This window comes from Euphorbia lathyris, chromosome 9 (assembly GCF_963576675.1).
Source record: "Euphorbia lathyris chromosome 9, ddEupLath1.1, whole genome shotgun sequence".
Classification (NCBI taxonomy): domain Eukaryota; kingdom Viridiplantae; phylum Streptophyta; class Magnoliopsida; order Malpighiales; family Euphorbiaceae; genus Euphorbia; species Euphorbia lathyris.
In genome coordinates, this window is record NC_088918.1 from 69818781 (window position 1) to 69836598 (window position 17818).

Here is a 17818-nt window from a genome sequence, read left to right on the forward strand (position 1 = left end):
GAATAATAAAACCAACGATATTTATTAATGGGATGAACACCTTATTACAGCGGACAGGTCTTTATAGATGAGCCTCATCAAAACCTTAACAAGAAAAACCCCATGGGAAAAAGCTTGTTAAAGGAAAAAGAGTACTCAAGACCATACTTTATTTTCTAACAAAGTATTTGTGGAGATTTTGGAGATTCCACGTGCGTGGCAGCGTGTTGCCCTCCGTATCCTGTATTTTGAATGTGGCTGGTCCCACCTTCTCCACTATCTGGTATGGACCTATCCAATTGATCCCCAACTTGCCTTTGCCTTCTCGAGATTGGACTTTATCAGCTTTGCGAAGCACAAGATCTCCTATCTTTAGATCCACAAGCTTGACATTTTTATCATGATAGGATGTGATCCGCTGTTTATATGCTGCCATGCGTACATAGGATTGATTCCTGCGATCCTCAACCTGATCCAGACGCTCCCTTAATCGCTTATCGTTGCCTTTTTCACAATAAAAGGCCACTCGATCACTGGGGACTTGTATTTCAACGGGGATTACGGCCTCCACTCCATGAGAAAGGGCGAATGGCGTTTCTCCCGTAGCAGTTCTTGGGGTGGTACGATAGGCCCACAAAACACTTGTAAGCTGGTCCGCCCATTTTTTGTCGTGTTCTCCCAACCTCTTTTTTATCCCCTTTACAATCGTTCGATTGGTCACTTCGGTCATTCCATTGGACTGGGGATAATAAACGGAGGCGAATCTGTTCAGGATGCCCAATCCCTCACAAAAAGCTTTGAATTTGCCACAGTTAAACTGTGTCCCGTTGTCAGTGATGATGGTATGTGGAATGCCATATCTTCCCACGATGTTATCCTTGACAAACTCCACTATCTGTTCTGCTATAATGGAGGAAACGGCCTCGGCTTCTACCCATTTGGTGAAATGGTCCACCGCTACTATTACATACCTCTTTTGCCGACGAGTTGGAGGAAACGGGCCAACGATGTCTATTCCCCAAAGGGCGAACGGACGGCCTTCAATAATTGGCCTTTGAATGTGCTTGATAGTGTGTGACTCATTCGCATGAATCTGACAACTGTGACAAGATTCTACCAAACTTTGGGCATCTAACTCAGCTGTGGGCCAGTAGAAACCTGCTATCCTGGATTTCCTCAAGATCGTGGCGGATGCTTCATGCGACCCACAAGATCCCTCATGCAGCTCCTTGAGGATCAGCTGCCCTTCTTCTGGTAGAATGCATTTCAGCCAAGGATGACTAAATGATTTTCTGTAAAGACCATCATTGATCAAGGAGAAGTAAGCTGATCTCCTGACAATCCTCCTCGCCTCTTCCTTATCTTCAGGTAATATTCCATTTAGTAGATATTGGCGGATGACTGTCCTCCAATCATCTTCCACCGTTGTGAGTACGGACACTTCTTTAGCAGCAAATGCTGGAGCCATTTTTACTTCGAAGGGACAATCTGGATCCGCCCAGTTTACTTCACAAGAAGCCATTTTGGCCAATTGATCAGCCTCTGTATTGGATTCCCTTGGTATGTGAACCAATTCCCACTTAGTTTCTTTAGCTTCAAGGTTATCCAGAATCTTTTTGACTTCTGCTACATACTTGGCCAGAACCTCGTCCTTCACCTCGTAATTCTTGATTACTTGGTTGACCATTAGTTTAGAATCGCTGTAGATCACGATCTGTTTCGAGGTGATTTCTTGAAGTAGACGTAAGCCCAATATCAGAGCCTCGTACTCAGCAGCGTTATTAGTAGCATGGAAATTTAACTTTGCTGCGTATCGCAATCTTATGTAGTGGGGACCTTTGATCACAACTCCCACACCAGCTCCATCTGTAGAGGAAGCTCCATCGGTATACATCGACCACTCTTCTAATGGAGGCTTGGGATGAGATATCCCCTCGTCAGTGAATTCATTCACGAAGTCCGCCAGGACCTGACTTTTCAAAGATGACCTGCTTTCACACCTTACATCGAATTCGCCCAGGCGAATCGCCCATTCCATCAACCTTCCCGAAGTGTCCGGCTTCTGCAATACCTTTCTCATCGGTATATGGGTTCGAACTATCACGGTGTGCGCCTGAAAGTATGGCCTAAGGCGGATTGTCGTGGTCACGACAGCCAGTGCCATTTTGTCCAACTTCGAATATCTAGTTTCAGCATCTTTCAAAACTTTGCTCACGTAATAAATGGGGAATTGTTGGCCATCTTCTTCTCGCACCATGACTGTGCATACGGCTTTATCCGTAACTGACACATACATGTATAGATCCTCCCCCTTCATAGGTCGACTCATCATGGGTGGCTCTGTAAGGAACCGCTTGATTCCTTCGAATGCATTTTGGCAATCTTCATTCCACTCAAACGCCTTTTGTCCCTTGATAACTTCGAAAAAAGGCTGACATCTACGAGCTGAGCAAGAGATAAACCTGCCCAAGGCTATGATACGCCCATTGAGGCGTTGTACTTCTCTGATATTCCGAGGAGGTTGCATTTCTAGGACTGCTTTGACTTTGTCAGGATTTGGGCTAATTCCTCTTTCGCTAATCATGAATCCTAGAAATTTGCCATATGTTGCCCCGAAAGTGCATTTCTCTAGATTCAACTTGATGTTGTGGTGGCGAAGTACGTCCAGTACCCCCCTTATATCTTCTGCATGCTTCTCTACAGTTGTACTTTTAATGATCATGTCATCTACATAGACAGAATAATTATCAGTCTTACTGTCCGCGAATATCTTGTTCATCATCCTCTGATAGGTAGCTCCTGCGTTTTTGAGCCCGAAGGGCATGACTTTAAAACAATAAGTCGCTTGATGCGTTACGAACGAGGTCTTGATCCTATCTGAGGGCTCCATCGGGATTTGATGATAACTTGACTTCACGTCAGTAAATGAATACATTGCGTGACCAGCAGTTCCATCTACAAGCATGTCTATGCATGGCAAAGGATAATTATCCTTAGGGCAAGCTTTATTGAGATCCGTAAAGTCAATGCACATGCGGTAAGATCCGCCAGCTTTCTTGACTAGCACTACGTTCGCCAACCACTGAGTGTAAAGTACTTCCTCAATGGCATCCGCCTTTTGGAGCTTGGCGATTTCTTCTTCTATCACTTTTTGCCTTTCTGGACCATGATTTCTCCGCTTCTGAGCCACAGGAACTGCATTTTTATCGATGTTGAGCTTGTGGGTGATCACATCTGGGCTGATTCCCGGGAGAACTTCATCCTTCCATGCAAAGACATCTTCAGCTTCACAAAGTACTTTGGTGATCGCATCCCTGATCTTGCCTTGTAGCCCCTTAGCTATTCGCACCTGCTTCTCCTCTGCCACAAAGTACATTTCGGTTTCGCCTAGGGCCATTGTGACACGCTCTTCTTCATCTTCTTCTTTAGATTGAGGGCGAATCATTAAGGATGCCAAATATGTTTCTTGGGCCACCTTTTGACAACCTTTGACCATCACACCTCCCTTGACCGTGGGAATGTAAAGTGTCAAATGGCGAATAGAGATAAGAGCTGCAACTTCGGAGATAAAAGGTCATCCAAGGATAATGTTATAAGCTAATTGTCCATCCAAGATCGAGAACTCCAAATCTCCTCTCCAAACTTGATCATTATCAACAAGCTCACAATCCAAAGTTACTTGGCCTTTCGTCTGAATGGTATGACCTGTCACTCCCAAAATGTCAACCACCGTTGGCTCCACCTGGACGGGATCAATTCGGAGTCTGGCGAATGCTCCTCGGGTAATGACATTACATGAACTTCCCGTATCGATCATTACCCTCTTCATCTCCCAACCTTCAACCGTCATAGTGACGACCAGTGCGTCCGTATGGGGTGGAATCTCAGGACCTGCATCCGAGAAGGGGCGGTTTAGCGATGTCCTATCAAGGGTGGTTGTCTTCGCCTTTTTCAATGCTGGCTGATAGCCAGGTCCGCCTGCTATGACATTGATGGTACCCTTTCCTTTCTTCTTTGGGTCCTCCTTGGATCTATCATCTTCTTTTCCTTCTGTTTGGATGAACCGATCCAACTTTCCTCTTTCAATGAGTCGCTCAATTTCTCGAGCTAACTCCCAGCAAGCGTCTGTATCATGGCCATTTTTCCTGTGATACTTGCAATAATTTTTAGGATTCTTTCCTTTATTGGTGTACTCCCCTCCTTTTGGCTCGGGGTATGAAATGCTCCGTTTGTGTTGACTATTCTTGATCCACATAAGAACCTCGCTCTTAGAAGCATTGAGAGGTGTGAAGGAAGTGACAAACGTTGATTTGTTCCTAGAATCCCTTCGTTTGTTCCGAGAAGAAGAATCCTGACGTTTGTCTCTGTCCCGATCTCGGGGACGAGATTCCCCTTTGTCCTTTTTTGGCGATGATGGAGAACCTCGGCGAATATCGTCAACCTCTATAAAGTCTTTGCAACGCTCCATCAACTCTGCCATGCTGGTAGGTTTTTTGCGGATGAGGTCCTCTTGTAAACTTTTACAGGTAGTGTTTCTCACGAAACATTCCACAGCTACGGAGATATCGACATCAACTATTTGTATACACAACTAGTTAAAAGTGTCCACATAATCTCGGAGGGGTTCATTCACCTTTTGCTTTAATTCGAAAAGCTTTTCGGATTTCACCACTGCAGGGATGCAGCCAGCAAATTTTGCACAAAATTCCCTGCTCAATTGATCGAAGCTGTTTATTGAGCCTGGAGGTAAAGATTGAAACCACAAATAAGCTGGACCTCCTAGCGTGGTGACAAACATTTTACAAAGCACGGGCTCAGTGGCTCGATTGAGTCCGGCCAAGATTCGGTATTTTCGAACATGAGCCTCCAGATTATCTTTGCCTGTGTATATTGCAAGATTGGGAATCTTGAAAGCTCTGTCGGTTTCCTCTGCCTCGATCCAGGCTGCAAAAGGCGAATCCCTATTGGCGAATGGATTGTGTCTAGCATTTTCTTCGTTCATTTGGAGTACTAGGGCCCTCACCCTATCATCAAAATTCTTCGGATCCGCTCTGGGGCGACCCCTTCGTGGCGATCTGCTTGGAGAAGAAGAAGAGGAAGAACTTGACTCGGACGATGGATCTGATGGCGAATGTCTTCCTGCATTACCACGTCCGCTCCCTCCCCTTCCTCCCCCATCTCCTCCACCACCTCCTCTGCCTAGTGGAGTTGGACCATTTCCTCCTTGCTGGCCTCCAGACGAGGTGTGTCCAACAGTTCCCGAAGATGGATGCGGCGGTGGTCCACCTATATGAGATGTTATTTCTGGCCTTTTACTTCTTCTACGACCAGTAGATGGAGGTGATCTGCCACGGCGTGGGGATCCTGCTCGCCTATTTTTATCCTTTTTATGCTTTTTACGCATGGGCTCCTTAAATCCGCCAAGAGACGAATTTGTCCGCGGACGCCTGGGTATATTTGGTCCATCAAGATTAAACCTTGGAACTCCCGATCCGCCAGGAGGGACCGTATCATTCATTCGACTTCCCTCGCCAGGAAATAACTCCCTGATAACCTGTCGTCCGTCACCTGATGCCGTAGTGGTTATCATGGAATCAATATTATGAGCTTGAAGGAATGAAGAGCTATGGGCACCCGGTCCCAGACCAAAGTTTAAAGGAGGTAGGGATGAGACAGCTGTCGTAGATATCGTACTCCAACGCGGAGGGACAGTCATGGATGCCCGTAGGCGGTTCCCTATCTCAAGCCCATATCGTGCCTCAATATCCTGAGCACACATATCGATGAAAGAGGCAGTGGGCATATTTCCATCAATATTTATTGTAGGAGCAGTTGTGCTTGTGCGTCCAGCACTAGATGGTGTAATTATCGGTGATTCAATCCCAGAGGAGGGATTTGGTCCTTCATCGGTCATGATGTTTCAATGTGAACGAAAAAATCCTTTATTTGATCAAGGATTCCACCTTCACCGCACCAATTGATAACACAGGAGAAACTTCTGATCGGATCACGTCCCTGTGAGGCGCCGTTGGGATCGACCGGGGACACTCCGATGCCAAAGTCAATAGAATATATGGAGAATAAACTATATTGACGAAGTTTAGGGAATGTAAAAGTAAGTGTACCTTGATAACCTAGAAATGTAGGCTATATATAGTTGAGGAATTCGTAACCCCTAGGTAACTAGAAAGCCTTCATTAATGCTCATTTAATGGCGGTTATTAGTTACTCTTAATTTGGCGGTTTGAGACTATTAATGATTCATTTAATAATCATTTATGGCCGAGACGGCGGCCAGCCGTTATCTAGGTAAATGGAGAGATTCGCCTAAGAGATCCGCCAGCGGATCTCTTAGAGCTGATCTAGGGTGATCCGCCAGACGGCTTCCTTTGCTACGTGGCATATCTTAAGGTAATTATCTCTTTTGGTCCTCATAATAATATCCTAATGTTATCAATATTTATATGTTAAGATGAATACATGCATCGTATGGTCTAAAAGCTAGTTTTTACTTAATTTAGAGACCTGATTGATAGTTTAGCATTTTAATTGACTTTGAAACTTTAGTCTACACGGTATGAATGTAATGTTTTTTTTTAACAAGGTGGGCTTAAAGTTTACTAGTTAGTTTCGCATCTATTAAGGTTAAAGTACCAATATTATTCGGATAAATTACACTCATGGCCACTGAACTATACTCATTTTCACATTGTGGCCACTGAACTTCAATTCTTCCTGGTATGGCCATTGAACTTTATACTTTGTTACACTGGTGGCCACTCTGACCATTGACCAGCATTTGTGACCTTTGACTCTCATTTTTTACCTGTTATCCCTCTCTCCTTTCCCCTTCTAAAATTAAAATACCCATTTTACCCATTTTACCTGTTATCCCACTCTGATCATTTAACTCTCATTTCTCTCTCTAACACCATTAAAGTTCCATGAAATGGGATGTGAGCCGCATAAACTTTTTCTGAATGAGGAGCAAATGTATGATCTGTTGTCGCAATCCATCCATAAATACGAATTCCCTTGCACCGGGGATCCTCATCTTGTCCCTGAATAAAAAGAAGAAGAAGAGTTCTTTCTCATTGGCCGCAAAACATAATCAGACAATCCCTTGAGTACTTTCACAGAACAGAAACATTAATAATCCCATTCTTTTCACCCCTTCCATCTCTCAACCTATAACTCAACAAATAGTTTAAAATAACCTCCTGAGAAATCAGACACCGGAATCGAAGCTGTTCCAATCACTCTATTCTCCGATCCATTAATCCTGCATTCAACTTGTACAGTAATAAAACCACAATGCGAAGCCGTTTCCATTTCTAATTTCTGATTCCAAATAGGATTGTTTCCTCCTTCGTGATCTACTCTGGTTGATCTAGAATTGAGATTATCTGTTTTTATGACGACAAATGCATCTTTTCTGACTAGTTTTCCGTTTAGACGGAGGTTTTTGCTGATCAAACAATGATTTCTAGATTTGTGGATGATGATTCCATTAATTAATTAGGAAAGTTTCTGCAGTTCACACCCCGTTTCAATGGTGTTAGAGAGAGAAAGGAGAGTTAAAAGGGAGTGAAAGAAAGAGAAGATGGAGAAGGAAGGATAAAATGGGTATTTTAATTTTAGGAGGCGAAAGGAGAGAGGAATAACAGTTAAAAAATAAGAGTCAAAGGTCAAAAATGCTGGTCAACGGTCATAGTGCCACCGGTGTAACAAAACTTAAAGTTCAATGGCCATACTGGGAAGAATTGAAGTTCAGTGGCCACGTGAAAATGGGTATAGTTCAGTGGCCATGGGTGTAATTTACCCAATATTATTCTTAAAGAGATTCAAGTTTGACTGTGTGTTTGTGGAACTTGCGATTGATTTCTATCCTTTTTTTTTAATGCAGATTTCTATCCTTAAAGAGATCCATTTCATATCAATCTTCTTAAGTCATATAGATCTGGAACAACTCAAAGCTTGATTTCTCTGCTCTTCGCTTCACACTTCTCAATTTCCTAACCCTAAAATCAGATCCACGATGCTAAGCTGGAGCACCAGACGCCTTCTCTCTGCGGTTTCATCTCATCATCATCATCATCATCAGGTAATGGCTATTTCTGCAAATTCATTTTCTGCAAAAGTGAGAGGAGCTCAAACCCAATACAACTTTCATGATGTCTTGTCTTCCTTCAATCATATGCTTCGTATGAATCCATCCCCTTCTATTATTCAGTTCACCAAATTGTTATCTGCACTAGTTAGAATGAAGCATTTCCAGACTGTCCTTCCTTTTTCCAAGCAGATGGAGTTTGTTGGAATTTCACCTGATGTTTATACTGCTAATATTTTGATCAATTGCTTTTGCCATTTACACCGGGTGGATTTTGGATTTTCTGTTTTAGGAAAAATGTTCAAACTTGGTTTGGAGCCTGACCTCATAACCTTTAACACTTTGATTAATGGTTTATGTATACAAACTAACCTTGTTGAAGCAGTAGATTGTTTTGACAAGATAGTCGCCATAGGATATCAACCTGATGTACAGACCTATAATGTCATTGTCAATTGCCTATCTAAAATGGGAAAATTCAATGTGGCCTTTGGTTTGCTTGAAGAAATGGATAGGAGAGGTTGTGAGCCTAATCTGGTGACATACAATTCTTTAATTGATAGTCTTTGCAAGTATGGCCAGGTTAAGGAAGCCTTTCACCTATTCTTCAAGATTACAAATGAAGGAATTTTGGCTGATGTTGTTACCTACAGTTCTTTACTTCACGGTTTATGCTATTCAGGCCAGTGGAAAAAAGCTTCTACATTGTTCAGTGACATGTTGGATCGGAACATAGCACCAGATATAGTTACCTTTAATATACTTGTTGATGAATTATGCAAGGAATGAATGGTGGATAAGGCTAGATGTGTGGTCGGAACAATGATTCAACAAGGTATGGAGCTCAATGTTATCACTTACAATTCGTTGATAGATGGATTTGGTTTGGATAGGCAGATGTATCAAGCTAGGAAAGTATTTAATCTGATGAAAAACATGGATTCTATTCCCAATGTTCGTACTTATAACATATTGATTCATTGGTACTGCAAATGGAAAATGATTGATGAGGCAAACCAACTTCTAGATGAAATGCTTCGTAAAGGTTTAAGTCATGACAATTATACTTATAATGCTCTTATACGTGGCTTTTGTCATACAAAAAGCCTTGAGGAAGGCATGAAACTTTTTAAAGACTTGTGTGCTGGTGGCTATCTTCCAGATACAATAACTTACTCAAATTTGTTACACTGCTTCTGTGAACGTAAGCATTTTGATGTTGCCTTGGCCCTATTAACTGAAATGAAAACGAGAAAATTGAAGCCTAATTTATCTATATACAATATTCTAATTGATGGGATGTGCAAAGCTGGAAGGCTTGAAAAAGCGAAGAAATTATTTTATATGATTTTTGTTGGAGGGTTGCAACCTGATGTTCAAACATATAATATAATGATTAATGGACTTTGTAAGAAAGGATTACTAGATGAAGCATATAATGTGTTCAGGGAAATGAAAGAACATAGCTGCTCGCCAGATAGTGTCTCTTACAACATGATTATTCATGGATTTCTACGGCACAAGAATTTGTCCACTGGGATAGAACTCATACGTGAAATGCGCGAACAAGGCTTTTCTGCAGATAACTCTACAGTAGCTATGGTAGTTGATCTATCTTGCAAGGACAAATTCATCTTGGAGAATCTGTAATTTGATGACTAACTCCAAGTGGATTTTTTTTCTCTTTTGTTTTAGTTGATTTAAATTGTTAAAAATAGAATTTATACCATATTTTGTGATGCTCCATCAGTGCTACTGCAGTTACTTCTTATCATGTTCTTCTTGGAGTCGAAAAATGAAAGATTTTACTCTGTGTGTGTTTTTTAATTCCTTACTATACTATTGTGATAGTATCTCTGATGCGCATTGTCATGTTTAAATATTAATGAATTATGTTTGCTTGTCCTTAACAGTTGCAGTCCGGCTATAGTTTGCAAACAGTTTTAAGTTCCTAATTCCAAAGATTTCATTGAGGTTCTCTCATAATGACCCTCAATTAAACAGCAAATGTGGGTTTTAAGGGCTGGAAAATTGAAAAATACGGGCTTGTTTTAGATTGGAATGTCACTAGAAACCCGTAACTTGATCACAGACATGGGATGGTAACATCTATTAGTTATCATAACTGAATATTACCTGTTTGTTTCTTCTTATGACTGAGTACAAGTGTTATTAGCAAACTGAGCATGATTTGGAATTTCACTTGTAGCTTTTGCTTTCATGTACTTCTATACTTGTTTCTCTATAGTTTGTTACATAAAAGATGACATGAATTTATTTAAACTAAGCGAATATCCGTTTCAAAATAAGGTTTATATACACTGTTAACATATATAGAGGATACATTAATTCTGTTTGTATTTTGGTGGTCATTGCTGACTTGGTACAGCCATGGCCTTGTAAGATTCAAGATATGCATTTTAATCTCGGGCTACTTGTCAGGTAAGGTTTAACCCAATCAATTAGGTTTGGTTCTTAGCTTATTCATTGCTGTTCTTCTTGTTAATTTGTTGTTATTTAAGTTGATGAATGGTCAATTTCGTCATTCTTTTAATCTGAGTTATGTTTGTGTTTTGATCAGAATGAGCAGAGTATATAGCATTCTTTTTAGGTTCTTTATTCTAAGTATTTGATGCACTGACTGTTGCAACTTTAATAACTCTATGGTTTAGAGAATTCTGCTAAATAATTCTGTTTTGATCTGCCTCTTTTTCTTTCATTGTCCAAAACAAATGTTGAATTTAGATTACAGTACAGACTACTGGTTGGTTTATGAAATTTTTTTCCCCATTGAATAATAGCTTAGCATTTGTTACATGGCTGTCTGAAAAGGCTTTTTGACCATCTTGAAATTTAGGTGCGATTCAACTTATTTCAATTGTCAAATAAGGGGAGTCGAATCCAATCAAAAGCATCTCATTTTACTGTCCACTGTTAGAAGTGCTCTTTTTTTGCAATGAAAATGATGCAAATGGTCATGTTATCTAAATTATTCTTTGGTTCTGTTAATGAGCTGTGGCTTAACCAATGGATTTAGCGGAGAAGGATTGTTGAATGAAGCATATGTGCCCGATATTGCGAACTACAAGAGGGCATATGATCTTTTACTGCTGTTCTCAGTACTTGAGTATTTTATTAAGTTGTTAGAGGTTTGAGCAATGGATGGAGATTAAATGACACTTAAACTATTCATTTGAAGCTATCTGATTGCGAAATTTTTGATGTATAGATTCATAGGCTAGGAGAATGTCCTTGAAATTGTATCTGTTATCAGTTTTAAGTTCCTGTTTGGTCAGAGTAATTCTAGGGATTATATGTTCTCTCTTGAGAAATAGAGTTGTTATGTTTGTGGTGTTTTTTGGTTTATTTCAGGGCATTTGTTACAGTTGAATATCTCAGGGCATTGTAAATAAGATAAGGGGCAAATAGGTCATTGTAGAGAACAAACTTATGTATGGACATAGAGTGTTTTGGACATTATTTGCAAAACTGACTCTTATTATCTGAAATGGAGATGGCACTTCCTGTACTGGGGGAAATAATATAGTTACTTTCTATGCTGTAAGCTTTGCTGAAATTAAATTAGAGAGGCAAAAAAACTGAGCATGATTTGGAATATTACTTGTAGCTTTTGCTTTCATGTACTTCTGTACCTGTTTCTGTATACTCTGTTACATAAAAGGTTACAGGAATTTATTTAAACTAAGTATACTGATCACATATATACAGGATACATTAATTATGTTTGTATTTCGGTGTCCATGCTGACCTGATACAGCCATGTTTCAATAATGGCTGCCATTTTGGGTCTATTTTTATGATTGATACTTATGATGCAAGTAAGGATATTTCCTTGACGGAATATACTGGCCCGGAAAGCCTTGAATCCATCAGATAGTGCAATCTCGGGCTACTTGTCAGGTAAGGTTTAACCCAATCAATTAGGTTTTGGTGTTAGCTTATAGTGAATTCAATTGTTGAGAGAACAAGCTTATTGTTCACTGTTAGAAGTGCTCTCTTTTGCAATGAAAATGATGCAAATAAGGGGAATTTATCTAAATTATTCTTTAGATTTTCTGTTAGATGTTCAACCAATGGATTTAGCAGAGAAGGATTGTGGAATGAAGCATATATGCCCGATATTGCGAACTACATATGATATTTTATCAGTACTTGAGTATTTTATTATGCTGTTAGAGGTTTGAGCAAATGACACTTAACTTATTCAAAATAGATGCCTAGGCTAGGAGAATGTCCTTGAAATTGTGTCTGATCTATTTAGCTTCAAAATAGATAATAATTGGTTTTCTAGGTTGGAATTTACTGAAAGTGTTTTGAACACCTTTGGAGTTCATGTTGTATGTTAATTAGCACAAAGTCTTGTGTATTTGAACTGCTTTTAGTCCAATTTCAGTTCAATGGAGGAAATACATCTAGATTCAAGAATGTGTTATTGGTTACTCAACATCTAGATTGAATAGGTGAACTTAATTGAACATCAGCTGGTTGAAGATCATACTTATCTCATCTTCTTTTCAAATGAATATTGTGATTGTTTTACAGCATATTGATATTTGGTTCATAAAATAAATTTTATATATTTAGCATATTGTAATTCTTATTAATAAATATAAAAGAAAATAATAAATAAGTCAAAAATCAAAAAAATCGTCATTCCGGCACTAGTGGTCTATAGCTCGGCAAGCTGGCCTCCAGAGCACGGAAAAGAAGAGAAAAAAGAAAAAGATAAAAAAAATGACCCTCTTTTCAGCAGCATCAACATCCATTCCACGGACCATTTGAGGCATCAAACGGACGAATGTTTTCTCAAGGTCGAGTGTTCCATAAACTAGACATCCCAAGGAATCCGTGATATGCTCATTGACCTAATTTGGGTCTATATGGAGAGAGAAATAAGCTTCGGAAGTTAGAAGATGTGTCTGCTATATCAACATCACTTCAATTGGCCATTTGTGGTATCAAACGAACGAATTTTCACACGAGTTCAATTTTTCCAGAAACTAGACATCCCGAGAAATCCGTGATGTGTTTGTGGGTCTAATTCGGATCCATATGCAAGGAGCAATGGGGCTTGGAAGCAAGGCACATGCGTAAAGAGTTAGTTAAATTTCCACTTTATTGTTGTTCCTAACATCATAAATTTGGTTCTAGGCTTTCGTTTTGCTCAATTCCGTGTCAGAAAACTCATTTTATACACGTTTTGGTGTCTCTATTTTCTGTTTCAGCTTTCAAAATTCTGTTTTTATTATTTAATTTTTGTGATAGCAAGTTGATTTAATCTTGAGTCATCCCTTTTGCTTGACAATTGTTTAGTTTCTCGTCCAATTCCAATTCAAAATCACTCGTCAATCCCCGATCTTAAACCTAAAATTCTCCAAGCATTCAATTCGTCCATAGTCATCATCAAATCATCATTGGAAATTCATGCTCAAGACGTTCAAATATCTATTTGTAGCATTGCAATTCCGTTATTTAATTGTCACATTCCAATTGCTGTATCGTTCGCATTTTATTTTATGATTTACATCTACAATTGATTTATCTATTTTTGGATAGACATAAATTGAATTGTAATCGCATTTCAATTCATCATTTTCTTGTAATCAAGCTATTCCTATCAATAAAATTGACTTTTTCTCAAAATCTGTGTCAATTTTGCACTTTATTTTTTGTAGCTATCGTTGTTCTAGTAAAGCTTCTGTAGCGGCGGCACTAGGAACCCAAAAGGGCGATTTTCTTAGCCTTTGTGTTCCTCGTCAGTCATTTCGTTTAAAAGTCAAGTTATACGTGCATATTTATTACGTAATCATCTAAATGAATTGAGAATTACTTCCCTGACATGTCCAGACTCAAATCCACACGTGACAATATTGAGATTGACCACATTTCAAAAATATCGCTAACAATATCTTTAAATTTGTGTCTATATACTTTTAATATTTTGTAGAACATAATTTCAGTTGAGAAACTTTCTTGTGGAAGTTAATTGAACTCCAGCTAATGGAAGGAAGATCATACATATCTCATCTTCTCTTCAAATGGATATTGTGATTTTCAGAAACGTGTTATTCTGTTTTCGAGTGTGTGCTATACTTGCATGTCTTAACATGTGCAGGATAGTTATAGTTTTTGCAATGAAAAGAAAGGAATAACAGTTATACATATCTCATCTTCTCTTCAAATGGATATTGTGATTTTCATAAACGTGTTATTCTGTTTTCGAGTATGTGCTATACTTGCATGTCTTAACATGTGCAGGATAGTTATAGTTTTTGCAATGAAAAGAAAGGAATAAAAGTTATAGTTTGTAGACAGTTACTGCAATGAAAAGACAGTTAAATAGTATGATGCTATCTATGTCCTTTTAAGATTCAAGTATTTCAATAACGGCTACCATTTTCAAGTGCGTCATTGTTCGGTCCAACTTGATTTAATTCCAACAATCTATTATTGCAGGTTGCTTTCTTGGAAAATAGGCGTTATAGAGAAAACATACCCTAATTGGCGTGTTTTAAGCGGTTTAAAAATTGCCAGAAAATTCCAGCAGCCCCCGAGGCGATTTTGGCAGACCAAAAATATCCCGAGACACATTAAAAACATAGATTTGAGACTTGACTCAACTAAGTATTCATTTATTCAATCAAATAAATTAATGGAATCATAAATCATGCATAAAGGATTCCTAACGATGGAACATAGAGTTAAAGGGCTCTGATACCAATGAAGGCTTCAATGGAGAAGCCTAATGGATTTCTCTAACTTTTAAGGGATGGGTAACGAACCCGGATCTAATCAATAAGTAAATCAACAGCTTTAGATTTACCTATTGTAGCACAGATCTGTTGAATAACAGCGGAAGTAATTGACCTTGGCTCCATACACCAATCTAGGAGGTTACCACAACAAAGCAGGAACCACCCTTGATTCACGAACTAAGAACAAAACTCAAAGACAAAAGGAGAGAGAGAGAGAGAGAGAATCTTATGTTTCCTTTCTTAGGGTTTTAGCCTCCCTAGCCATAATCTTAATCCTATTTGGATTAGGTTACGAGCGGACCATAAATGGACCAGTAAATGGGTCAATGCTTGTTTACTTCATTTATCCCTATAATTTTCTTGATCCAATTTCTAAGAGCATCTCCAATAGAGGGTGCCCAAAAAAATGCCAGTTGATGTGGCATCAGGTTTGGCAACTTTTGAAGGGTGTCCACTATTGGAATGATTGTGGGTACCAAGGAAAGTTGCCAATTTTTAGCAATCTCTTGGCAACTTTGTTTAATTATTTTTTAATATAAAAGTGGTCCCTCTCCTAGAAATAATAAAATCTGGAGCATTTTATTTTTAATATTTATAATAAAATAATAATTTATAGGATTATAATGAGAACTTTTCAAGCAACCTCTATTGGAGCATTTTTTAAGTAAAAGTTGCTAAAAATGATGTGGATGAAAGAGATAATAAAATATTATATTTTAAGATTATGTGTTAAGTTTTGACACTCTTTTAGGCATCCTCTATTAAAGATGCTCTAAAGTACCACAATCATAAATAATTATTCTTCAAATAATTACACTACATTTTAATCAAAAGTGTACAAATATTTTAAACAATTAAAATCAAAAGTATTCAAAGTCATTTAAATAGTATATAAATAATTTAAAACTAAATTTTAAACTAAACACTTTTATTATGAGATTTATTTTTATCTGTAACCAGTATAGTTACGTGTAACACTAACCGGTATACATGGCCGAAGCTGGGCCTAGGGCCCAGGGCTATAGGGGTCTTTTTTTTTTTAAGTCTATAAATATATGGAGTACTTTTTTTTATTAAAGGGGATCTTATTTCTTGTTTCGCTAAGAGCTTATAAATTGTCTGGACCGACTCTGCCAGTATAGTTAGTTAAAACCGAAAATACTGTTAGACTTGTGACACTACTGGAAATCTTATTAATGCTAATTTTATCTTCAAACTCTTAGCAATTTTCACAATCTATAAAAATTTAACTATTAACAATTTAAAAATTGGAAACAAAATCTCACAGCTAACGCCATTTACTCAACAAAGCTGGATTATTCTGAATTTAATTGATCAATGTTGAACTCTTTTGTCAGTTAACAACTTCTTTATTCGTTTCATTAACATACTAGTCTGACAACTTTTGATGTTATTTCAATTTTTGTTTCGTTATCAGTACTAAACTTTTACCATGCCACGGTTCATTAATTTAATTCTTGTAAAAGTAAATAAATATAATATTTAATTAATCAATGTAAATATAATATAGAGAAGAGTGGAGCTGGACAAACTTTTATATTGCATCTTTATGGATATAGTGAATGTAAAGCCCAGCAAACACAAAGAAAGAGAAAAAGAAGACCAATTTTAACAAGTTTGCGTCATTTTCGAACTTGCGATTTCTATCTGGAGTTTCAATCTTTAAGCCATAGATTTAGTTCTGCTGTTCAGAGCTTTCCCCACATTGATTTTCATACCCTTCAATTTCCGAACCCTAAAATCAGATCCACGATGCTAAGGTGGAGCAGCAGACGTCTTCGCACTTCGTTTTCATCTCATCATCATCAGGTAATTCCTATTTCTGCAAATTCATTTTCTCATCATCAAATTCATACTCCAGCAAAAGTGAGAGGAGCTACAACCCAATACAACTTTCATGATGTCATGTCTTCCTTCAATCATATGCTTCGTATGAATCCATACCCTTCTATCATTCAATTCAACAAATTGTTATCTGCACTAGTTAGAATGAAGCATTTCCAGACTGTCCTTTCTTTGTCTAAGCAGATGGACTTTGTGGGAATTTCACCTGATGTTTATACTGCTGCTATTTTGATCAATTGCTTTTGCCATTTACACCGGGTCGATTTTGGATTCTCTGTTTTAGGTCGATTTTGGATTCTCTGTTTTAGGGAAAATGTTCAAACTTGGTTTGGAGCCTGACCTCATAACCTTTTAACACTTTGATTAATGGTTTATGTATACAAGCTAAAGTTGCTGAAGCAGTAGATTGCTTTGACAAGATAGTCGCCATAGGATATCAACCTGATGTAAAGACGTATACTGTCATTGTCAATTCTCTGTCTAAAATGGGAAAATTCAATGTGGCCTTTGGTTTGCTTGAAGAAATGGCTAGGAGAGGTTGGTTTGGATAGGCAGATGTATTTGGTTTGGATAGGCAGATGTATTTGGTTTGGGAAAATTCACTTACAATTCGTTAATAGATGGATTTGGTTTGGATAGGCAGATGTATCAAGCTAGGAAAGTGTTTAATGTGATGAAAAGCAAGGATTCTATTCCTAATGTTCGTACTTATAACATATTGATTCATTGGTACTGCAAATGGAAAATGATTGATAAGGCAGAGCAACTTCTGGATGAAATGCTTCGTAAAGGTTTAAGTCCTGACAATTATACTTATAATGCTCTTATACGTGGCTTTTGTCATGCAAAAAGCCTTGAGGAAGGCATGAAACTTTTTAAAGACTTATGTGCTGGTGGCTATCTTCCAAATATAGTAACTTACTCAAATTTGTTACATTGTTGCTGTGAACTTAAGCATTTTGATGTTGCCTTAGGCCTATTACATGAAATGTGGATGAGAAAGCTGAAGCCTAATGTAGTTATATATGGTATTCTAATGGATGGTATGTGCAAAGCTGGGAGGTTACAAAGTGCAAAGAAATTATTT

General features: G+C 38.3%; 1 pseudogene; it reads left to right on the top strand.

Moving 5' to 3' along the window:
* Positions 1 to 7866: 7866 nt before the first annotated feature.
* On the top strand, positions 7867 to 17415 carry LOC136207414 (pentatricopeptide repeat-containing protein At1g63330-like; annotated as a pseudogene).
* The last annotated feature ends 403 nt before the right edge of the window (positions 17416 to 17818 follow it).